This window comes from Periplaneta americana, chromosome 5 (genome assembly GCF_040183065.1).
Source record: "Periplaneta americana isolate PAMFEO1 chromosome 5, P.americana_PAMFEO1_priV1, whole genome shotgun sequence".
In the NCBI taxonomy this organism is placed as follows: domain Eukaryota; kingdom Metazoa; phylum Arthropoda; class Insecta; order Blattodea; family Blattidae; genus Periplaneta; species Periplaneta americana.
The window spans coordinates 68,303,271-68,329,005 of NC_091121.1; the positions used below are offsets into that span (position 1 = coordinate 68,303,271).

General features: G+C 35.4%; 1 long non-coding RNA gene across 1 annotated transcript in view; it reads left to right on the forward strand.

Annotated features, from left to right (window-relative positions):
* Positions 1-24,979, forward strand: part of LOC138700498 (uncharacterized) — a 165,136-nt gene extending 140,157 nt beyond the window's left edge. The window contains exons 2-3 of the long non-coding RNA XR_011332363.1: positions 20,208-20,263; positions 24,813-24,979. This is a non-coding gene — a long non-coding RNA (uncharacterized lncRNA). The remainder of the gene's footprint in view (positions 1-20,207; positions 20,264-24,812) is intronic.
* The last annotated feature ends 756 nt before the right edge of the window (positions 24,980-25,735 follow it).

The window sequence follows — 25,735 nt, forward strand, 5'->3', positions numbered from 1 at the left end:
GTATAATTACTACATTTCGGCATGGTCGAGCATAAAATCTTTTACAGTGTAATGTAGCATCTTTGATCACATCTAGCTACGACATAGTTCTGTGATAAAAGTTTTGGTCATCATCATACCTTCTATAAAATCTGTGACTGGGAAGAAAGAAAATGCGGACATTAAGTACACATGGTCTGTGAAAACCACAAAACTTTTAATATCACATTATGAGTCGCATGAAATGTTCCATCATCCATTATTAAATACTTAGTATATATAGAGTGCTTCCGACGTGGTGTTACAAACTTTCAGGGATGATGGCGAAGGGTCATTGTATCAATTTGAGACCAGGAACCATGGTCCGGAAATGACTGAGTCGAAAGTTATAAGCAAAAATAGTTGTGTGGAAATGGAATTGTAATTTGGCAACACGTGTCCTCCTTCCCTTAACCTTTGGAACAGTCGTGGACAAATGGTATGAACCGGATGTCTCCTACGTGGGTACTTGTTCCCGATACAATCTGTGACCTTGCCTACTGTTCCCATTCGCTCATCCGTATTCGAAAATCAGGTCTGCTTATTCCGCTCTCGTATACTCTTCCATTTCACTAGAACTGATCGACTGGACACTGCAACTTGTACACATACACTGTTGTCTACAAACGTGCATATCAGGACCTACCATGTCCGTTACACATTAGGCTATCTGCATTGCTTTAGTGTAGTTTCCTGTCCCCATCCCTCAGACAGCGCATTGAATGGAATACTGTAAGTAGACAACGTAAACAACGTCAGATGAGTACAGTATGTGTAAGATGTACAGATAAATACACATAAATAAGGTGTACAGAGGAATAAAATTATTTCATTTCCACATAAATATTTTTGCTTATAACTTTCGACTCGGTCATTTCAGGACCAGGGTTCCTTATGTCAAATTGATACAAGTGCCCTTCACCATAATCTCTGAAAGTTTGTAACACCACCTCGGGAACACCCTGTATAGGATTTCACATCTTCATACTGAAGTTCTCTCAGAGTTTGATGGATTCCTTTTCTATTTTTTCTCTCTACTTCAATCTCTAACTCAAATCGTCGGCTTAGAGTGTAAAGTTGCTAACCAACAAAAAGGAAATTTTACAAGGGAAATAAAAAACTGAATATAAATTAACTCTGTAACTTCACCACCTGTACTTTGAATTTGGTTCCAAAGTTTCAGAGATAATTTATACTCAGTTTTTTTATTTTCCCTGTAAAATTTCCTTTTTGTTGGTTAGCAAGTTTACACTCTAAGCCGACGAAATACATTTTTTTCTTCGATTTCTTTAGCATTAATGCAATAACCATTACTGCATAATTTACAGTTACAACAGCATAGAACTTTTGTGGATCCATTATTAGAACTGTGATGAAAGATATGATCAAAGTTTTGACATAGTGTAATATAGTCAAAATCTTACATTTGATCATATATATTTGATCAAACATTTTATCATATTCTGTGACACAGAAATTTGATAGTGTAATATAGGCCTTAGTCACTCGTAATTAGTGCACCTCTGCACATAGTGTGTTGGACATTGTGCCACTGTCACACATCTGTGACACAGTGCATTAAGGGTTGGCCACTAAAGGGAAACTAAGAGGTGGAACTTAGACTGAGAGGATTCAATCCGGCATCGGAACTAGAATCCGGCGTGGCTTAGTGGATATAGTGTTAGCACGTAGAGCTGAAAACCCGGGTTCGAGTTCCGGTGCCTGAGAGAATTTTTGTCCGCTCCACCCATTCTTTATCATATGGTAATGCAGAATTCCTGCTCGGAAATATCATACGTACTTCGGTACATCATAATAATTTATTGCTAATGCTAATTTTAATATACAAAGTTCATTCTTTGAAACATGATCTGTAAAAATTCTTCTTCCCTTTGCATATTTTTGGCAATTTTTGTAGTGCAGTACATACGACTATCGCATGTTTTGTCATAACCCTAACATAATTTACCCGAAAACTTTATTTTTTATTTTGTTCACCTACACTAAACTGACACATGGTGAGACTTCCATGACTTGGAGTAAGGACATCACCGGATTTACATGTAAAACAACGCAGGATATAAATTAACATGTTCATGCTTGAGGCGGGACTCGAACGACTAATGAATTCTGCTCAGCCCAGCGTTGCAAACCTTCAAACACAAAATTACAGGATTATAGCCTAAAATTATAGGATTTAACAAAATTATTGAAAACATGCAATATTAATAACAATACCATGCTATCAAAATGTCACACGATACTAAATACAGTTCAATCACTTCTCGCACAGAAGCACCAACGTCAGCTACGAACACTATTGTGATTAACTGATTAGGAAAGCTTACTACTGACTGGGGAAGATGCGAGCTCTCCCTGAGCCGTGAGAATCGTGAAAAAGGGGAAAAATTTAAAACGATTACCCAGAGAATACCAAAAGAACAGAATAAACTTAAATAGACCTACGTTTTATCAATGTTATAATTATTTATTTCTACGGAGAGCAAAGTGGAATGAATTCAGAGGAATGATACGATTAACGAAAATTATCTCATCCTGTAAGTGTTATCGCATATCTCATCAGGATTAAAAATATCGCTTAACGCCATAATTTATCGCATGGTTGGCAACGCATTAAAACTGCATACAATGGTCACGACAATAAAATAGATCGCAACAGCTTCTTCCGAAGCAATTCGTCAACAATGTGCACAAGTGTTTGTTACGTACGAGAGTCCTCGGAAAGCAGGCATTAAACATTACCTAATTTTTACTTAAAACAATAATTAATTGCTTTTATATGTTATCACCACGACAATTCAAATACTTTTGCTAGTGCGATACGAGTTCTTAATGCCTTCGTCAAGAAACTTGCCACCAACGAATATAATATGATCTAATCTTCACCGCTATTCGTAAGTCCTTAAAGATTACAAAAGACTGGATTTTCTCAAAGACTATTTGAGGTGTCGAATAAGATGGTAATAATTGATAGAATCCAGGTCAGTGCTGTAAGGTTGTGGTCCAAAAAGTACCATCTGTAATGTCGAAGCAGCTCCATAGCTCCTGAAGTATAGTATACATGCATTTAGTTTCAAATTTGTCACTAGGTGGAATTGTTATCGATCACTTTTTGCGCTTGTCAAGCTCCTGACATCTCTTGGGACTTACAGGAAGCACAAGAAGATGATTCAATCATAGTAAAGCGTGTTTCGACTATTTTTAAATAAAATGAAGACCAGCAACTCAACGCCAATGCATCGTAGAACATTCTTTCGAAGTAAATACACAGTAAACGTTATATTTTAAGGGTAAAAAAATGATGAGATAAGATGTATGCGCAGAGACTCGAAGTAGACTATAATATATCTGCATTTGTGCCCTAACTGTAACCTGCAGAATTTTTTCAGCATTTTTCCTCATTTCAATGACTTTTTTAAATTTTAAAATTATATTGAACTTCAAAAATAAAACAAAAAGGTCTCAGGTGGATAGTGTATTAGTGAGTATAAAGGGTCGCGCGTTATGGTACATGATGAAGATACCAGAAGTTAACATACCAGGTTTAAATTCCAAAACATACCACATAGCGAGGTACTCGACTGCAATGCTCATTTTCAAAACAATATTTCCTAACGGCAAACAGTTATACGATCTCCAAAGTGATGCATGGCTTACCAATGATCATATTTAACACACAGCGCATGGTCGAATCTATTCGGAATTGTTGGTATTCGATAACATCCGACCGGCAGTTACTTCCCAAATACCCCACGTATATAAATATTATTTATTTATTTACTTATGCATTTTAGTTACTTATTGATTAAATTAAATTTATTTATTTATTTATTTATTTATTTATTTAGTTGATTTATTTATTTATTTACTTATTTATTTACTTATCTATTTATTTATTTATTTATTTATTTATTTATTTATTTATTTATTTATTTATTTATTTATTTATTTATTTATTTATTTATTTAGAGTTTAATTATTTAGGATATAAACTTTCTTTTGTTGAAAATTTGGATTTATCAGAGAAAATTGTAAAATTCAACAAATCAATGGGCATCATTAATAGAGTTTTAAAACCTTCATTAGGACAAAAATCAACTCGTACTCGTCTTTATCAAATAATAGCTCGACCAATCTTATGTTATGAGAGTGAAGCGTGGACTATAAGGACAAAAGATGACAGCAGACTAACAGTTTGCGAGATGAGATTCATGCGCCGAACAGCTGGCTACACTAAATGGGATCGAAAGAAAAATGAAGATATCCTTCAAGAACTTAATGTGTCATCAATACTGGACTATATCTCCAGATATCGTTAAACTGGAAGGAACACGTCTCAAGAATGGTTTCATCCAGGATCCCTAAGGCAATAATGAAGTATCGTCCAAATGGGAAACGGTCACTTGGTCGACCTATGAAAAGATGGCAAGAAAATAGGTTTTTCAGGCCGTAACAGTTTTTTTGGGACTAGTACTTGACAGGATGATGATGATGATGATGATGATGATGATGATTTATTTATTTACTTACTTACATATTTATTTATTTATTTATTTATTTATTTATTTATTTATTTATTTATTTATTTATTTATTTATTCTGGTGTAGTTAAGGCCAACGTATACAAAACACAAATGTTACAATTTATTATCCAGTATATTAAGGTACAACGTACACATTCATTCATTCATTCATTCATTCATTCATTTACTTAAAAAGTTACAAGAAGTTTGGGTATCAAGGATTTTAATGATATTATTTTTACCTTCTCAGCATAAAGGGAAAGTGTGTACGCACCATTTTCCGTATATTTCAATCTAATTATCACCTGCTTGAATCCATTGTTGAGTACAATCATCCGTAAAATGTTTCTCAGTCTTTTTCTCATGTTTTTTTTACCAGGATGTATATATATATATATATATATATATATATATATATATATATATTTTGGACAATTCATTCTCGTCCATTCTGTACATCAAAATTTTCATATCGTAGGTCCTTTGCTATGTGCAGTTGCTGTTACTGCTTCCGGTCGTTTCAGAATCTTCTTTTTGGAGATTTGATATTAGAGAAGCTCATTTTCCAAAAACTCATTCTAAAGGCACCGAACAGGGACGAACCACTACTAATTGACATCAATATTTGCACACACCCTGTCGTCCGGCATGTCGCATCTGCGGCTCACACACGGCTCACACTCCACCAGGCACCAACTGGGCCGGAAAATGAAGTGTCATGACCAGTTAAATATTTATTGAATGCAACATCAGTATACGACGAAGGCAGACGATGAGCCCCGTGGGGCGACATAACTGCTTAGTTTACAGCCGGAATCGAGTCAAGTGGCTCGAAAAACAAAATGCGCCTCTAAACTTAACGGCGCGATATTAGGTCTTGAAATTCCATGCGACACCGGAGGGAAATCGCGCTCATCTGTTTAGGGCCTGTCTCGGGATACAGACACCTCCAAAACACGATCCACACGGAATATAAGGAGACGTTGGTCTCCAGCACCACTACCCTCACGAAGACATGAATCTTTACTTATAACTACCGCTTCAAGAAGTATCTTCAGTAGGCCAGAGACAAGGTGGGAAAGATCATTTATAACCACATGTTCTCGAGGCACAACCGTTTAACTTGCTATAGTTCATTCTTCCAATTGTTCATTATTATCTATTCATTACAGACTTTAACGAAAGCCTCCATATTTATCAATAAATACTGTAACATTTGTTCCAAACACAGCAGATACACTGATTTAAACTAATGAACTCTGTATGAGAAAGTTCACTTCGCCTTCATGAACCATGTAAAATGTTTGAACTATTTTGATCGCAATATTTCCTATATTAAGGATAATGAATGGTATGCCATACAATTTTTACATACCCAGCAGAATGCCAAGAGAGAGATTACATATAAATTCTATAAAGTAACAGCTGTTCCGATATTACACTATGGCTGTGCATTCAGGACTTCGACCAAAATAAAAAAGAAAAAAGTGAAGAAGAAGAAGAAGAAGAAAGGATGATAGAAGCGGCTGAAAGTGTATATATTTGTAAGGAGTATCTATCCCTCAGTATTTTACAACGTTTTACTAAAATGCATTATATATTAATGCATAATCACAGAATTGGCGCATTCCTACTGTACGAGTATAATATGTGGGCAAAATACTCGTATGTGCAATAATTTAAAACAGTGGTTCCCAACCTTTTTTGACTGATGACACATTTTACTGAACGCCCACCATATCGCGACACAATTATTTGATTTCAATAATAATAATAATAATAATAATAATAATAATAATAATAATAATAATAATAATAATAATAATAACAATAATAATAATAATAATAATAATAACCAGTACTTTTTGTGGAGAAAAAGATGGTGGAACTCTTTGTAGAATGTTTTATAGCGGAGGGGAGATGATTACGTTCACTGCAAGGGAATTTTGTCGTTTTTAACCTCCTTTTCGTCCAACTAAGACTTTCAAGATCTAAGCGGAATTCAAAGAAAAATTATACTAAAAACATAGTTATTCACATATATTTCTGTTCCATCACGAAAAATGCAACAAAAAGGTGCCGGAACGCCATTCTAGCGCGTTCCGTCAGAAAAAAAGCACTGATAACAACTTCTATGCAGTTTGGGACATACAGTATTGTAGATAGGTTGATGTTAACACGCAATCGAAAATTGCAAAAGAATAAGCAGCAACTTGAGTGGCATTAGAAAAAAAAACAAATATATATGTCAAAAATCCCAACCTATCTATGTGGATGTCCGATAAAAAATGTTATTATCGTTTTTTAAAACTCGCCTATTTAAATTAATGTGAAGTCTGCGCTTGGTGGTTTGCACAGAGTTTCTTTATACGTTGCTTTATAGTTGAAAAACTGAACTGAACATTGTTGCAGATGTTCACGTTTCATTGGTAAAGTGTCTCAAAATAAAATATACCACATCAAATACTTCATTGGAAATAAAAAAATGCGTTATAAAGAGACTTTCTGGACATCATAAAATTTATGTTTGAATTCTAAAAATTCGCGGCATATTCCATGGAACTGCGCGACACACTAGTTGGGAACTCCTGGTTTAAAAGGGCGGACATGCTAAGTTGTCTTCGTTAAAATAAAGGATATTAAAGAAGTACACGTCTGTGAAAATTTCCAAGTTCATTTTTTGCAGTGTCACAACACTTTCTGTATAATTCACGCAATGAGAAAAACATTTTACGCTTAAACTGAAGAAGTTTGTGTCTATAGAAGAGAAAAACTGAACATTTTTCTCATAGGAACCTGTGGTCTCCAAAGTATTCCTCAATCAGAAGAAGTTCATAAAGTCAGGAATTACATTGAAGATGTAATTATACTTTGCACCTTCTCTCCTGCCACCACGTTTGAATAGGAAAATTTACAACAATTTTTTGCAACCACCTGTCCCAGAGCTGTTAGAAAAAATGTCACCTTCTGTGCATCAGCAGAAGTGCTCTTTTACGATGCTTTCTAAATCTCGCATAACCCGGGCGTTGGATCGGATAATGAGATACGATTGAATGGCCAGCCCGCTCCCCTGATTTAATACCTCTTGATTATCTTTCTGGGAGTTTCGTTTACGTTACTCTGGAAGAATATCTAGAACTACTCTTATCTAGGATACTTTCAGCATCTAATGTGGTTCGAGAGATGATTGGGGTACTTTGGAGAGTGCACCAGAGTTTCCCCAGACGATGCAATGCCTGCATTGAATATCGTAATCGCCAGTTCAAACAACTCTTGGTGTAATACAAAATTAATTGCTCATGTAATTTTTTCCTACTTAAATTTTTTTTAACAAATTACTATTATTCCATTGGTTTGTTGTCAGTCATGTTGTTTCTAATATTCACAGGTTTATGCTAACTCAGAATTGTATTCTAACCATGAAATGCTATTGTAAATTTGTTATACATCTTGATTACACAACTTTTGACACTATATCACTTCGGAAAACGTATTATGTGTCTTTCTCGTGTTAAATTTTACATTACCTCGTTAACATGTTTCAGCCCGTTATCTGCCATCTTCAGGACTGGTTGTTGCTGATCTTGGCGCCTTTTGTTTGTGTTTCCTGTGGGGGTGTGTTTGTGTAGTGTAATATGGAGTCAAAGAATGTGTGTGTTCTGAAATTGAATTGTGTGTTGAGAATTTCATTTGGATGTGTTTTTGTGTGTCTATATATTTCGTATTGTTCTGGCTTTTGGTTGAAAGTGTAGAATCTCCATGTCTGTGTTGATGTCTCTGTAGGTGTGGTTAGCATTTGTGATGTGTTCTGCATATGTGGAAGTGTTTTGTAGTTCTGTTATGGCTGTGATGTGTTTTTTGTAACGTGTTTGAAATGATCTCCCTATCTGTCCTATGTAGTTGTTGCAGGTGTTGCATTTAAGTTTGTACACGCCTGTGTGGTTGTATTTGTTGTTTGTGTGTTGAGATGGTTTTGTGTGTTGAGATGGTTTTGTAGAGTTTTGTACAGATGTTGTAATTTAATTTCTTGAATGAGGTTGCAATCTTGTGTGTGTTTTTGTTTTCGTATGTTAGTGTGATGTATTTTTTGTGTTCTTGTGTTTGTGTTGTATTCTTATGTTTTTTGTGATTATGTTTTGTCTTTCTTATTATGTTGTCTATTATGTTGGGGTTGTATCCGTTTTCTTGTGCTATGCATTTGATTGTGTTTAGCTTTTTTTGTAGTCATATTGGTCACACAAAAAATACATCACACTAACATACGAGATAATATAAAATTTAACACGAGAAAGACACATAGTACGTTTTCCGAAGTAAATTTGTTATATTTCAGCCCCTTTGTAAGCTCGTTCAGTTTTAGCACAATCTTTTGAATCATCTTCTATAATTACAGTCATTCACTGTAGTCCGGAAAAGTATCTCTGAGATTATACCTGGACCAATTGTTACATGTAAAAGTTTTATTGATTTTGTGGAAGGATTACATTGTATAATATTTTCTAATTAATTATTTGCAATGAACTTAGCTCTACTAAAATGCTTTTAATATGATTCGACTCGATGGTGAAAGTATGCATGTGCTTTAATTAAATTTATTGTATTTAACAATCATTTTAAAAATGCGTCACATTTTATTAACATGGTTCGGAACAGTCAGAAAACACGAATCTCTGTATCACCATAGTTGTGTATAGGGCTCGGTGTAACATAAAGCTAATGAATTAATGATGAACATGCAAGAAGCAAAACCACAGTATAGCCGATGTATTAAATTACTAACTGTTGAAGTTAGTCGCATCATTTAACGGCTAGACTGCCGATTTCCGTAACAGATACTAGGGTTCAACTCTGGATTATATCGTATTTGGATTTGTCCGAGAACGTCCATAGTAAAACTCCTGCTACTTCTCCATAAATGTGGCGACATACGAAGACGAACATTGGAGCGATTTTAACATGTCGCTTATTGTGGTCCCAAGCGCAAGATATTGCATTGCAGAGATATACTGTAAAGGCATAGAGATGCTTATCTGGAGGGACATGGCGCATCATTGAACATTCACCCAAATCAAGTCCCCACACTGCCGGCTGCGCAGAAGATAGGACTGGACCCAAATTGAAGCGATCGCTCGCCGCCATCTTGAGGCGGACGGAAAGCAATGCTGATAGAACGCAATCGTAAAACAAACTAGATTTATTACTATACAACATAAAAACAACCAAACATGAGCCTAAGAGTAACAAGGATAAAGACAAATATAAATAGTAAAACGTAATTACCTGCATTCTTGTGGTATAACATCAAATAATCAAAGATATTAATCCTGCAACTGTCAGTCAATAATCTTCGTCGTCTTTATGAATTGGGCGTATTTCTATTTACATAATTCATCATATAGGTAGGATGGGCTTCCTGAAATATATTTCAATAACCGAGTAAAAACATTAACTTAATCTTGCACATTGTGTGCATCTTGCGGTCGTGAAAATAGCGAACGAAAATTAATGCTGATAGAACGCAACCGCAAAAGACACTAAGATTTATTACTACACTATAAAAAAACAACCAAATATAAGCTAAAAGAGTAACAAGGATAAAAACAAATATAAACAGTGAAACGTAATCACCTGCATTCCTGTAGTAGTCTACAACAGCAAATAATTGAAGAAACTGGAACTGTCAGTCAGTAATCGTCATCTTTGTGAACAACAAATATTAAGCTGCTATGCTAAAATTGTCAATTAAAAATTCTTGTCTTCGTGATTAGGCCTATTCATATTTAAACAATTCATCAAATCTGTACCGATGGAGTTCCTGAAATATTTAATTAATCGAGTTAGGACATCTTGTGCATTTTGCTTAGGCCTAATAATAAATATTTCAATAAACAAGGAAATGCATCAACTGTTATTATTAAATCGAATATGTGCAAGAATATCAAAATATTGTAACTAGGCCATATCTAGATAGTATGAAAATACTTAACCAGATTTATTTTGCACTCACCTATTGATTCATAAATAAAATTGATTTCCTTTGCTTCCTCTGTTTCGGTTAAACATACACCATCTCCCAAATCAACATACCCAACAAATTCCTTACCATTCCACTCAATGCACTTTTTAATTGACATCTCATCAAACATGAGAACAACCCATATTTGATGAGAAGAAAGCTTAGCACGTTCCTCTAATGCAAGGAAAGCTTCCTGAGTAAAACCAGGATGTCTATGTGCGTAAGGTATTGACATGTGGTAAAGAATTATTTAGATTCTACCTGAGATATTCATATGCAGCTGGTGAATAAAAGTGCATTGTTATGGCAAACTTCTTAAGTATATCAGAATATTCATCCTTCTGTTCACCAGCTGCTCAAGAAATGATATCTAATTTCACATCCGAAAAATTATCCTGCATGACTGATAGTGTGTGATCAGTGGCATGATTTTTTTCTTTCAATTCTTTTACTGCTACTTTCAATTTGTTGATTGAACCCTCTTGTTTGTGAGTTTTCTTTCTGTATGTGGAATTTAGACATCTTAAATTTTCAATTTGTTCATTCTTTCTTTCCAGCTCTTTTTCCATTAATTTACATTTTTTTCTGGGACTAAGAGCATAGTTGTGCTCTGTTACGACCTGATCAGTATTTATTAAAATAGTACCACTGTTACTTTCTTCATTTGTTTCATGTTTGTCTGATTCTAATGATCTCTTTAATACTCTACGGGGTGGTTGTTCAATCTGAAATAAATTTTAGAAGTGGTAAGAATTCTGAATGTGGACATACGGGTTCCAACACATAAAAAACATTAACTTATGAGAATTTTAATTATGATTTGCAAAATATAGACATGGATCTATGTTACAAGTAACTTTCAGTACCGTACTTCAATATAAGTTGCAAATAAATGAACATAAAAAAAACATTATTTTAAAGGTCAAAAATCTAACTAGGCTATGGCCTTTTAAACTTATTTTGTGATTACCTTTGTGAGATGGGCTGGAAAATTAAAAACTGATGAAACTGCGTCAGGTTTCAGTAATTTATTACCATTAGTCTTCCAGAAACAAGATTCTATGAAATGAACTGAACAAAGCCTGTGGTGAATTGATGGTATAAATTTATCGCGTTTAACAGCAGATAACCATTTACTGAGAAGCTCAGGCTTTTGCAATGGAAACCTAAAAAGAAAGTTTGCGCTTACTCCTATAAAACATTCTCTTCTATTAACACAATAAATATGTACTAATGTTCTCAGTCATTTTAAAATATCCTAATACAATGTATGTAACTAACTTACTTGTGAAAAGAAATTTCCGAATCCTTCTTACGTTGATTCGTACAGCTGTATGCAGCACAACTATACACCATGATTCCACTTGCGGAATTTATATAGGAGTACGATGAAAATAAATGATAAAAGAACACTCTTTGTACAGTTGTATGCAGCACAAGAGCACACGATGGTTTCACTCATAACATGATTAAAATGCTATATAAACACTATATGTATGGGCCTCAAATGTAGCAAAATAGTAGACCTACACTGTGATTTCACGTATATCACAGGAGAACGATTCATTTAAACTATATAAACACTATATACACACACTATTGATTAAATTAATACGCACTTACTCCTAACACATTCAATAATACTGAATAACCTTCTATGTTATTTCAAATTAAGCGGAATTGTGATGTAAACATATTCTAATCACATGGCTCTCTGCCCCAAGATGGCTATGCGCGAAAGTGTTCAATTTTTGGTCGAGGAACAGCGCTCGAAGTGAGTCTAGGTTAAACTATAAAACGTCTTTGACCCAAATAACCTCTTCTCTGCACCTGTGATGGTATGAGTTGTGTGACGACTGTGATCCCCAGATAAGCCTGCTCCTCCATTCGTCACACAACGCGTTCCTACGTATCTAGTCATCAAATCCTTAAAATATGTTTGGTGGTGGTCCACCGTATCTCACAGACCTATAAGAGTCGCCATGTCTCCATCAGGCAAGGAAGAAACTGGGGAATGCCTACAGGGTGTTTCTAAATTAGACCGACAAACTTTGGGATCGGACAGATAACTTTCTTTCAAACAGTTTTTGTTAAGGAACTCATGGGCTGCGAAACTTCCTTTTAGAGCAAGAGGGGTTTCTATCATTACATGGTTCGATCGTTCAGGAAGGGGCCCCACACCTGTAGAGTAACGGTCAGCGCGTCTGGGCGCGAAACCAGGTGGCCGGGGTTCGAATCCTGGTCGGGGTAAGTTACCTGGTTGAGGTTTTTCCGGGGTTTTCCCTCAACCCAATACGAGCAAATGCTGGATAACTTTCGGTGCTGGACCCCGGATTCATTTCATTGGCATTATCATCTTAATTTCACTCAGATGCTAAATAACCTGAAATGGTGATAGGCGTCGTAAAATAACCCAATAAAATAAAAAATAAATACAGGAAGGGATTGAAGTAATTAGTTATGTGAAAAGTGAATAAACAAATCATTAATGTTACAGGCACATTTTATTGATCCAAACATACAGAAAAATACAAATAAAACAAAACGAATGTAAAGGAAAAACATTCATTTCAGTATTAAATCAGAAGGATGGATCCATTGCTTTACTGTCTCATCACTACAACACACGTCCATTGACTTCCAGACAAGCACTGCATCGACGTGCCATACTTTGTCGTATCCTTTCAAAGATGGTAAGCATTTCCCTGATTTCAGCTACTGCCCATACAATGGGTGTTGCAAGACCTTCTGGGTTAACTGAGGTTTCATAAATCACAGGTAATGAAATGCATGATACCGAGCTCAGATAATAAACAAACCGATTCGAAGAATGATACTGCGCTGACGGAGTAAACAAACTGGGTGGTAGCATTAAAACCCCTCTAGCATTGAAACGATGCGTCCTAGCCCATGGTTTCTTAACGAAAAATGTTTGAAAGAAGGTTATCTATCCGATCTAAATGTTTGTCGGTCTCATTTAGAAACATCCTGTACATTGAAATAATGAATGAATGAATGAAGCAACTTTGTCCCATGACGGGCTAGGGTCTCCTACAGGAGGGGAAGCTCGGTTGGTGTGGTTCACAGAATGAGCTATTTCACGTGAACAATATTCACATTCACATTCACTATGTGAGATATACTAAAGTTTATCAAATTCTAGTTCTATATGAGTTTGTTCACTATTTGTCTCCACTCGTTCCTGTTGCGGGCGATGGTTGACCAGTTCCCTCCCAGCTGCTGCTTGAATGTATCTGCCCATCTTCTTCTTGGCCTGTCTCGTGTCCTCCTTCCTATGTAGAGGTCCCACATGGTGGTTTCCCACGCCCATCTGCCTTGTTGCTGTCTTGCTACATGACCACCTCACTTCCACTTCGTTATGAGGGATTTTTGTGTGATGTTCTCAGAAGTTATAATTTTCTGCAGTACCGTGTTGGAGACCTTGTCTCTCAGTGAAACGTCAACTATCTTCCTCTCCATTCTCCTTTGGCATATTTCGATGTTCATCTTTTGCCTCTCTGTGAGGGCCCAGGTTTGGCAACCGTATGTTAACTCCGGGAATATACAGGAGTTAAGAGCCTCTAGTCTGAGTCTGCTATTATGGACCTGTCGAGGAGTATAAACTTTAGCGCCCAGAAAGCTTTTCATGATTGTGTTACAATACATGGCACAATCATTTTCTATTTAAAACAGAACTTGTAATACTGTAAAATGTTCCGCAATCTGCAAATAGCTTGTTATGGAACCCTATTCAACAGGTGAAATATTTTAAATCTGTTCAGGAACTTTCTTCATACCATAGTGTACTTGCAGATTATATGGATTCTATTGTGTTTATTTAAAAGGTTATAACAGTGATTTTAGTTCCATTAACTTGTCTTATTAATCTGTGTATTGGGTGTAACATTTTTCTTGAATGTCTGAATCTCTCGAGAGTGATGAAGAGATGACTGTAGATTTGCAGACCGATAAACTGATTTCCATATTTTCTAGAAATTCTGAATCCCTTATCTGCCAGCAAGTGCTAAATCTTTGAACGGTATAAGACTAAGCCTAAATGTTCTGGCTATTTGGTTTTTTGTAAACGAAAATTAACTACTATTGTCATGTATCATGTTGTGAATACAATTTTATCACAACATTAAAATATCATATGAATTTCTCTTGTTTAAACTTTAATATTATGATAAGAGAAGTGATTCCATAGATGTTTTTAGATCTTATCTATTAGGAAACAAGTGGTAAGCATACATAACAAAGTTAAGACTAAAGTTCCTCAAGGATCGATAATGGTTCCATTTCTTTTTATTGTTGCTATTATACCTGGTAAGGTTTATCTTGTCTCAGTAGCAATGAAACCAAGTCCCTTCAAATGAAGGTGGAGATTATAGGAGGGTTGTAAATTTTCAGGATTCCTTTCAAAACCTTGTTATTGTACAGGCTACCGGAACTCAATTTCTTGAAATACAAGCTCAGTGACGGAACTACACAGTACAAAAAGAGATATTTTGTAATTTTATTTTGCGCTACAGAATGTATCAACTAGTCCCTTCCGCCACTGGATGGATGGACGGCATTGCTCCACTCCCCCATCGCCATAACAATACAGACGAAGTAAGACATATCTCCTTTCTCTCTCTTTTCACAGTGAGACAAGATACATCACACAGACTTCAATTATGTGAATCACAGGATACCTATTGATACTGTACTTTGTGTAGATGATACAAGTTTGGCGACACATGATCCAGATTTAGAAAAATTGAAATTAATGTCATGCAATGGCTTACTACAATCAATTAATTTTTTTCCAATACTCTGCTATTACATGAAAATAAACCCCAGAAGTATTTGTTAGGATTAATGTAGTCACAATATGAATTAAATTCCTTCTTGGACATGGTTTCTTCGTCGTCACTGTGGTATTCTGTCGATACCGAAGTTGACAAAGTTTACAAAGTAGTAGTTTAAAAAGGAAGAAAATTTTGATTCATGGAATTGCTTGAAATCTTTACATTTCACCCATCTCAAAATAATCTGAATAGAAAGTTTTCTGTGGTTCAAGTTTCAGCGCTTCTAATGACTAAGGCAGTGGATCCAAGTGCTGTTCATGCAAGGAAATAAGAATATCCTGCTCGTAGGATTGGGCGTACGTCCGTTGTTTTGTACTTCCGTCAAAATATGATTTCAAGATAAGATGTACGGGCTTCGGTGATACTGAAATTAGACGGCCAGCCAGTTCCTGCTGAGCATTAAGCCGGTCAAAGAGGTTCGATGGGTAGTTCCGGCTGATAAATCATGGGTATTCCAGTGCAATTATGCGACCGTGGCTTCTACCATTGATGGACCTCTTCTTACTGTCTACTTGCCCACTCCATGTGCTTAACAAGCAGGAAGATTAACCTCTACTTGTCTACCGGGAATGGAAGCCATGTCCACTGGATCTGTTACCTCAGCCGCAGCGTTATATGATTAATTAGGTAGTGGTATTTTAATAACAGTTAGGCCTACAAATTGTGATGAGCATCATTATGTAAGGAATGAACTATGCAAGACACAATTCTTAGAAATCCAATGAAATGCCTTGCATATTCGTAAAAGGAATGTTTCCCGAGGGAGAATCAAGATGTTTATTTTTCTCTAAGTTGTAACAAGAATATTGAATTCTCCGCTTTAACTGAAATAAAATGGGAACTACGTTTCTGCGAAGAAATCGGATACCGATATGGTAAAAGTTCTCTACTTTTAGAAATCGATAATTGTACGAAATTCTCTGACTAAATTCATCGTACTAAACTGTGAAGCACTTACAATTAAAATCCTCTTTATATTCTTCATGGAATGAAAATTCCTCTACAAGTTTTATACTTAGTACTTTATAATGTTGCCTATGTATTAAAACAACTGCAGTAACCTAACTTTATATTTCGGCGCTTCAAGTCTAGAGATTAAACAGCATCGAAATGAAATGAAATGATGATGATAATGATGATGATGATGATAATAATAATAATAATAATAATAATAATAATAATATTATTATTATTATTATTATTATTATTATTATTATTATTATTCTTTAATTTTTTTCCTAGAATAAAGATACATATTGTTTTTATATATAAAAATCACATTCTAGCATCCCCAGAAAGAGTACATACTCCACGAAATTTTAAAATAAGTATTTAATTAATTAACAATAAAGAAAAAGTAAAAAAAGAAAAAGAAAAACACAGATATTACAGTAATTAACACTTTACATTGCTTTCCTAAAAATAATTGAGGGGGTCAGCGCAACAATGATCTAAGCCACTTTTTAATGTAGAAAAAGCAAGTTTTAGGCTATATATATATATATATATATATATATATATATATATAAGTGATACTTTTAGGGGGGAATTTGCATGCTTCCTAACAAGCTATATAATGGTGGATTGGTCTATTCCACTTCGTAGGAAGATAGTTCACGTTAAAATCAATAGAAGGCTCAATATTTAATTTTTCTCATTGAGGAGGGTTAGACCACTGTTGCGCTGATCCTCTCAATTTGTAATTGATTTTTTTTTTTTTTTGAGTAAGAAGCATTAGCAAATTGAATGTTTGGTAATTCAGCTGTTATCTTGTTATGCATTGGACCGAAGTTGCTGCTTGAATGTAAGCTACAGTTGTGGTACATTTAGGTTCTGTCAATCATAAGTTATATATGTTGTCTGATCTTTTAGTTTTATATTTATGTGAATACAAATTAAATATATTTCGGTTTTTATGTACGGAATACATTAAGACATTGTTCTTGTTGTCGTTTCCGTTCCCGGTTTATTGTGAATCAGCCTTTAATGATACCATGCTCAAATTTTATATTGTTGTGACAGTGACACTTCTAACTTATGGCAGTGAGAATTGAAGGGTTCAGAACCATAGTGGGTCAATCGCCATTTACTAGAACCGTAGAAAACAAAGGTTACAATGAAGTTATCAACAGTAATCTCACTAGACGTTTTGATTTATCTAGATAAAATCAAAACTCGAGTGGGATTTAATTGACTATTACACGATTAGAAGAAAGTACATAAAGATTAGAAGTAACGAAGTACTCCAATACAATAAAATATTAATTGACTTACGAAAATACAACTGTCTTCAAATGTATTATTGTACCATCTCAACATTACAAATATTACGCTAGATGCATGCTAGATGGCAGTAGTGAGCAATGCCTTCTCTTCGAGAAGTTCTCGATCTATTATACACGATGGCAATGTTACTAGTCAAGAAAGCTTTGTTGATTCAGTTTCATTTTTATTAAAATGCAACATTCCACTTCAATTATCCGAATCCCAGTAATCAACGTCACTTGACAGATGATTTTCAATAAATCTTAATATTAAACAATCTCTGATACGTGACTATCCATAATATCATATAGCAGAAGCTATAACATAACCTAACTAATATACACAAGTGTTAGAAAAGTTTTAATTAACGACGATGACATAAAAAATAAACATGAATAATTTTAAAAGGAATAATTATTGAATGTACAATTTTCAAATTTGAATGTGGTTGGTGGTTCAATTGATGTTATATTGGACGTGTGCGTAATAGAAGTGGAACTCGTTGATTTAGGCCTACATGGTGTATTCAACTTATTCAGAATTTCCGAATGAATAATTTTAAAAGGAATAATTATTGAATGTACAATTTTCAAATTTGAATATGGTTGGTGGTTCAATTGATGTTATATTGGACGTGTGCGTAATAGAAGTGGAACTCGTTGATTTAGGCCTACATGGTGTATTCAACTTACTCAGGATTTCCGAATGGTGCTCTTCATTTATTTGTAAATTGAATTTCAGAAGATGCATAGGTATGATAAGTGATTTTTATTAATTCTTGTTCTTGAATGCCAATGTGAGTCATATTTGAAACTGCTGTGCATCGACTGGAGTGGTTTGTAATTATATATATATATATATATATATATATATATATATATATATATATATATATATATATATACAGGGTGTTTAAAAAATGCGGGGCATAATTTCAGGTATGTATTTCCCACATGTAGACAATCATAATAGTTCATTACAACATGTGTCCGGAAATGCTTTATTTCCGAGTTATGGCCTTCACAACATTGAAATTCACCGGAACGTTTTTCTTTCCGCAGGTCGTTGCCGCCAAAGGAGACATTAAGAGAGCACTCTGACAGTTCATTCCGAGGCGAAGGTTACATTCAGTGTTGTGTAGGTGTTAGACTGTGCGACATGTATTCAAATCAAGAGCTGGCAGAGATACACTTCATGTACGGTAAGGCGGACGGCAATGCTGCGCTGGCTCGTCGTTTGTACCAGGAGAGGTACCCACAGCGACAATGTACAGATCGGAAGACATTTGTACGTCTCCATTACCGTCTGTGCGAGTATGGAAAATTTAACTCTCCTGGTTTGGGAAGGGGACGACCAAGATCTACAACTCCAGAAGTACAGGAGGAGATTCTGGAGGCTGTGAACATGATTCATTCTATCAGCACAAGAAGGGTAGCGTTGCAAGTCAATGTTCCTCATACGACAGTCTGGAGACTGTTGAAAGAGTATCAATTGTATCCTTATTATTTGCAACGTGTACAGGCCCTGTCACCAGCAGATTATCATGCACGAGTTAGGTTCTGTCAGTGGTTCTTGCAGCAGTGTGGTGTAAATCCGAACTTTCCTGCCTTAGTATTATTTACAGATGAAGCACAGTTCACACGAGATGGTATAACAAATTTCCACAATCAGCATGTATGGGCGTATGAAAACCCACGTGCAACTGTTCCATCTCATCACCAGGTGCGGTTCTCCCTCAACATGTGGGCCGGTATCATTGGTGATCGATTAGTTGGACCCCATGTACTTGTAAACAGGCTTACGGGGCAGGCGTACACAAACTTCCTAGAAAACACCATACCTCATGTTTTAGAAGACACTCCACTGATCAGTCGTCAACACATTCACTTCTTGCATGATGGCGCTCCTGCACACTTCAGTCGTACGGCTCGCCGGTACTTGGATCGAAGGTTTCCTGATCGACGGATAGGTAGAGGTGGCCCAATTGCTTGGCCTCCACGCTCACCTGATCTGAACCCTCTCGATTTCCACTTGTGGGGCCATTTAAAATCATTGGTTTATTCGTCTCCGGTGCCTGATTTGAAATCCCTTCGGAATCGAATTGTGGCATGTTCTGAGGACATACGGAATACTCCTGGCGTTTGGGATCGTGTTCGCAGGTCAATGAGACATCGATGTGAGGTCTGTATTCAAGCAGGAGGTGGACATTTTGAACATCTTCTGTAATGACAACGAACTGCGGAAAGAAAAACGTTCCGGTGAATTTCAATGTTGTGAAGGCCATAACTCGGAAATGAAGCATTTCCGGACACATGTTGTAATGAACTATTTTGAATGTCTACATGTGGGAAATACATACCTGAAATTATGCCCCGTATTTTTGAAACACCCTATATATATATATATATATATATATATATATATATATATATATATATATATATATACTGTATATATATTTTTCTTTTTTGACGTCCAGACCAGCGCAATTTCAAATGTTGGCAAACAAAGAAACAAATGCTAGGGACGCGATAAAATTAAACAAATGCTAGGGACGCGATAAAATTGTGCGATAAGCAGCCATGATTGGTTAAAATACGTCCTTTCGTACCGTTTTATTGGTCAAAAGTAGTATGACGTAGTAAGAGTGTAATAGTCACCATAATTCAATGGAAACATATAGCAAGTAATATAAACTATACACATTCAAAGTAAATGATATGTCAATCTTCATTAAACTATAGTATTCACTTACCTTTAACCCTTTCTTTCTACGTTTTTAATAAATGGTGCTTGGCACACTATGGCTCTGAACCCTTCAATTAGGGTCTGAGGAAGAGAGTAATTGACTCTGTAGCGATGAGATTTTTAAGACAAATTGAGGACTAAGGTTACAAATTAAATGTTCATACCAGTAACAACAATATTAGAAATTAATTTAATATTTATAATCTGCAACACAAAATAGATAAATCTAAACAAGAATGGTTTCAACATATAGTACGAACGAATAGCTCTAACAAGCTCACTAACACTAAAAGGTCGACAAAATATAAATAAAAAAGTCGGCGTATGGTTGATTGGTCGACCTAGGCTACGTTGGGAAGGCAGTCTTTGACACGGAATAGAATTATAGTCTATCCTTGAGCTAGAAGAAGATCTAGTTTAAGTGAATCTATTTATTTCAAGGATGGAGTAATATGATATTTGCAAACACTGCATACAAAACGTACACATGAATTATTATAACTATGTTGCAGCTTTGTTTTATTGCTACTGGAAAGGTCGGTCAGTAAAATTGGGCTCTAATACAAACAAAAAGTCGACGTATGGTTGGTTGGTCGACATAGGCTACGTCGGGAAGACAGTCTTTGAGACGGAACAGGCTTATAGTCTATCTTTGAGATAGAAGAAGGTCGAGTTTAAGCCAACCTATTTCTTTCAGGGACAGCTAGACTAATATGATATTTGAGAACATTGCATAGAAAACGTATGTACACGAATTACGGTATAACCACATTGCAGTTTTATTTTGTCGCTAGTTGTCAGTAAAATATCGGGATAGTAAAAATAGGACAAGGGACTAATATATTACATACACATAATTATGACACAAGACGACATATTAATTCAACATTAGTAGAACCTAAGGGTGCTATTCATAGACATTTCGCAGCACGCGCTACGAGCGTACTAAGCTAGCCCCGGCTATCCACTGGTTACTTGTACAGAATTCAAATCATATCCTATCGCTAACACTGGTTTATGAATACGAAAAACGGTGATAATCCACCGAAAGCCGGCGCTAAAAATGTGTATGAATACGAAATGTCTCACATCTGCTGGTCTAAAGCATAGCATTAATTTTGGCCCTCGGTAGTACAATGCTTCAGCTAAATTACACCCAGAACTTCTAACATGTAACCCACTAACATAAAACAAGAAAATTAGAAACGTGTTAATATCTTAAATTTGATTAAATTAATTTATATCCTATGTGTATGAATTAATCAAACTATATTATATTTGTATTCTATAATTTTGAAATATATATAAATTGTCCTCCTTTTCACGTGTGATATTATTCTTCTCTAGTGTTAATATTATATTATATAATTCCATTGCCGCTGAAATTTAAATTTTAGTTCCTATTTTATTTTATTTATTTTTTTATTATTTTCTATATTTCTCTTATATTAATATTGTATTATATAATTTCTGTAACTGTAATTTTAATTTTATTTCCTATTTTGTTTTATTTTATATTCTCTTATAGGCCTATTAATATTATATCTGAACTGTGACCGAACACGAGCGCTGCTCATTCGGTCTCAAATTTTGTTAATACTACTGTATCTCCTTTTTTATATTGATTGTATTATTTTATTTCTATTTCTCTTGTTTGTAATTATATTCTTTATTCTGTATATTTAAATTTATTCCTTTAGCACATGAATAGTAGCCCATTGTATTCATTATTACAAGTTTGTGAATAGCGTGTAAGAACATATAGTAGTGGTTGTGAAGTTGGAGGTAACTCAGAAATGTAAAATAACTGTTATTTCAGGTACAGCTGATAGATTAGGTCTTGAGCAAAGGAAATAGGAAGAGCGTATTTACCTTCGGCGCCTTTTCACCTTTTTGTTCTTTCATTCTCCTTGCAGAAACTAGGGTGGAAAATAGAATTCGCTGTGATAGGGGTTAAACCAGTCTGGCGTTTGATTACGTTTCGCAAAATAACTGCCAATTTTACTCATCAGGAAATACGTTGGAGCGAGCAATCTGTTGTATGATTTTGTATGTGCGCTTCTTTCTCCCTCTACTTTTTACTTTCCTGCTCGTTCGAATCCTTTTGCGAACTACACTTCTTCTTTCCGAAGAAGGAAAAAAGAAAGAGAGAACAGTGAGCAAGTCGTCTTCAATTCCAGACTCGCGGCGGCAGTCGCACCGGTGTCGGATGCTTCCAATTAAAATACTGGAGCGCGCGGCGCAGAGCAATCCGAGCCTCTCAATCTTCTCTACCCCCCCCCCGCCCGAGGTTGTACGGAGAACATCACGGGGAGGTGAAAAGCGAAACAAGGTGACGGCTGACTGCAGTGCGTGAAAAAGCGATGCCTTTATACGGGAATAACACTGCATCAACTGACGAAGCTGGATCGTGGGCCAAACGGCTAAGTTGTAGGGTTTCCACGACGGAGCCCCAAATTCAAATCCTGGCAAGTACAATTTCAATGTGTGCGGATAAAGACTGTATTTGTGTAGGTTTTCTTGGATCACTACAGTTTCCCTTGCCAACATTCCACCAAGTTTCCAACAGAATCATCCTCTCTTCTAATCATTAGCCCCGTCAACCTTTCATTGGGGACAACGAATTTCGTCTCAGTATTGCCAACAATTGTCTCTTCAAAGTTGCATGAGGGAACTTGCGTCAAACCACATTTGTCCACTAATGTGCACTTTTAAAATACGCTGGTCAGGATTTGAACTTCGGTATCAAGCTTGGAAACTCGACACTGACAATGCTTCTATTAATTCTATTGTTTAAAAGATATTCAATAAATTTTATATTCAGCTATATCCTTTTGAAATTATGTCATATCCTAACTGGCCCTTCGCTCTATCTGTAGGCCTATGTATATTATCGATTTCATTTTAACTGATTTTAATATTATCTTACAGTTATGTGTAATCTTGTACCGTGTCCACAAATGTGGAGTAACGGTTAGCGCGTCTGGCCGCGAAACCAGGTGGCCCCGGTTGGGGCAAGTTACCTGCTTGAGGTTATTCCGGGGTTTTTCCTCAACCAAATATGAGCAAATGCTGGGTAACTATCGGTGCTGGACCTCGGACTCATTTCACCGGCATTATCAACAGTAATCTCACTAGACGTTTTGATTTTATCGATAAATCTGTGAGTGGAACACGAGCAGATTTATCTAGAGAAAATCAAAACTCGAGTGGGATTTAATTGACTATTACACGATTAGAAGAAAGTATATAAAGATTAGAAGTAACGAAGTACTCCAATACAATAAAATATTAATTGACTTACGAAAATACAACTGTCTTCAAATGTATTATTGTACCATCTCAACATTACAAATATTACGCTAGATGCATGCTAGATGGCAGTAGTGAGCAATGCCTTCTCGTCGAGAAGTTCTCGATCTATTATACACGATGGCAATGTTACTAGTCAAAAAGACTTTGTTGATTCAGTTTCATTTTTATTGAAATGGAACATTCCACTTCAATTATCCGAATCCCAGTAATCAACGTCACTTGACAGATGATTTTCAATAAATCTTAATATTAAACAATCTCTGATACGTGACTATCCATAATATCATATAGCAGAAGATATAACATAACCTAACTAATATACACAAGTGTTAGACAAGTTTTAATTAACGACGATGACATAAAAAATAAACATGAATAATTTTAAAAGGAATAATTATTGAATATACAATTTTCAAATTTGAATGTGGTTGGTGGTTCAATTGATGTTATATTGGACGTGTGCGTAATAGAAGTGGAACTCGTTGATTTAGGCCTACATGGTGTATTCAACTTATTTAGGATTTCCGAATGAATAATTTTAAAAGGAATAATTATTGAATGTACAATTTTCAAATTTGAATGTGGTTGGTGGTTCAATTGATGTTATATTGGACGTGTGCGTAATAGAAGTGGAACTCGTTGATTTAGGCCTACATGGTGTATTGAACTTATTCAGAATTTCCGAATGAATAATTTTAAAAGGAATAATTATTGAATGTACAATTTTCAAATTTGAATGTGGTTGGTGGTTCAATTGATGTTATATTGTACTTGATATAGGCCTACATGGTGTATTCAACTTATTCAGGATTTCCGAATGGTGCTCTTCATTTATTTGTAAATAGGATTTCAGAAGATGCGTAGGTATGATCAGTGATTTTTATTAATTCTTGTTCTTGAATGCCAATGCGAATCATATTTGAAACTGCTGTGCATCGACTGGAGTGGTTTGTAATTATATATATATATATATATATATATATATATATATATATATTTTTTTTTTTTTTTTGACGTCCAGAACAGCGCACTTTCAAATGTTGACAAACAAAGAAACAAATGCTAGGGACGCGATAAAATTAAACAAATGCTAGGGACGCGATAAAATTGTGCGATAAGCTGTCATGATTGGTTGAAATACCTCCTTTCGTACCGTTTTATTGGTCAAAAGTAGTATGACGTAGTAAGAGTGTAATAGTCACCTTCATCTCATTCAGACGCTAAATAACCTAAGATGTCGATAAAGCGTCGTAAAATAACCTACTAAAAAAAAGTCTTGTACCTTAGTGATCACATGACCAGGGGTTCTAACCTTTGTGAATATACCGTTTTTGTGTACATATAATCACTCTATTATTACCGCAACTCTCGCTTATTATGCTTATTACCCTAAATATTGCGCTTTTGAATCTTTGTCTCCTTATGACTGAGGCGTAGAGAAGTAAAACTTGGCTTATCCAAAAATTGAAAAAAAATTAGTTAGTACACGTACAGACTTCTGGACTAATCCCTTAAAAGTTCTATATACAAGATTGAGCTAAACGCACATGATCCTTATTAAAATAGCCACTGAAAATACTCTGCTTATTCAAAACTTGTGTAATCCACTGGATAGTTTCAAAACTTGTGTGATTCATATACAGGGACATCATTTTATTCTTACTAACATTTCTAATATTAACCTGGCTATAGGCCTACCTTTGGATTAACGGTTGAGAACCGGAAACACCGTTTGCTACCCGCTTCCACGGCTGGAGTACGATGATACTGGGGTAAAATACAAACAAATCACTTTACTAGCTATAGGAGGGAAGAAAAGCAGTTCATCCATTTACGTAAACTAGGAAATATCGCAATTTTCAGTTTGATAATTTTCATTAGGTTTTTGTTTAATCAAAATACAGTACTGTATTAACAATAAGTAATTGATTAACTAGTGGACTTACTCGTGTTAATTATGTAAGTCTGTGCGGCTT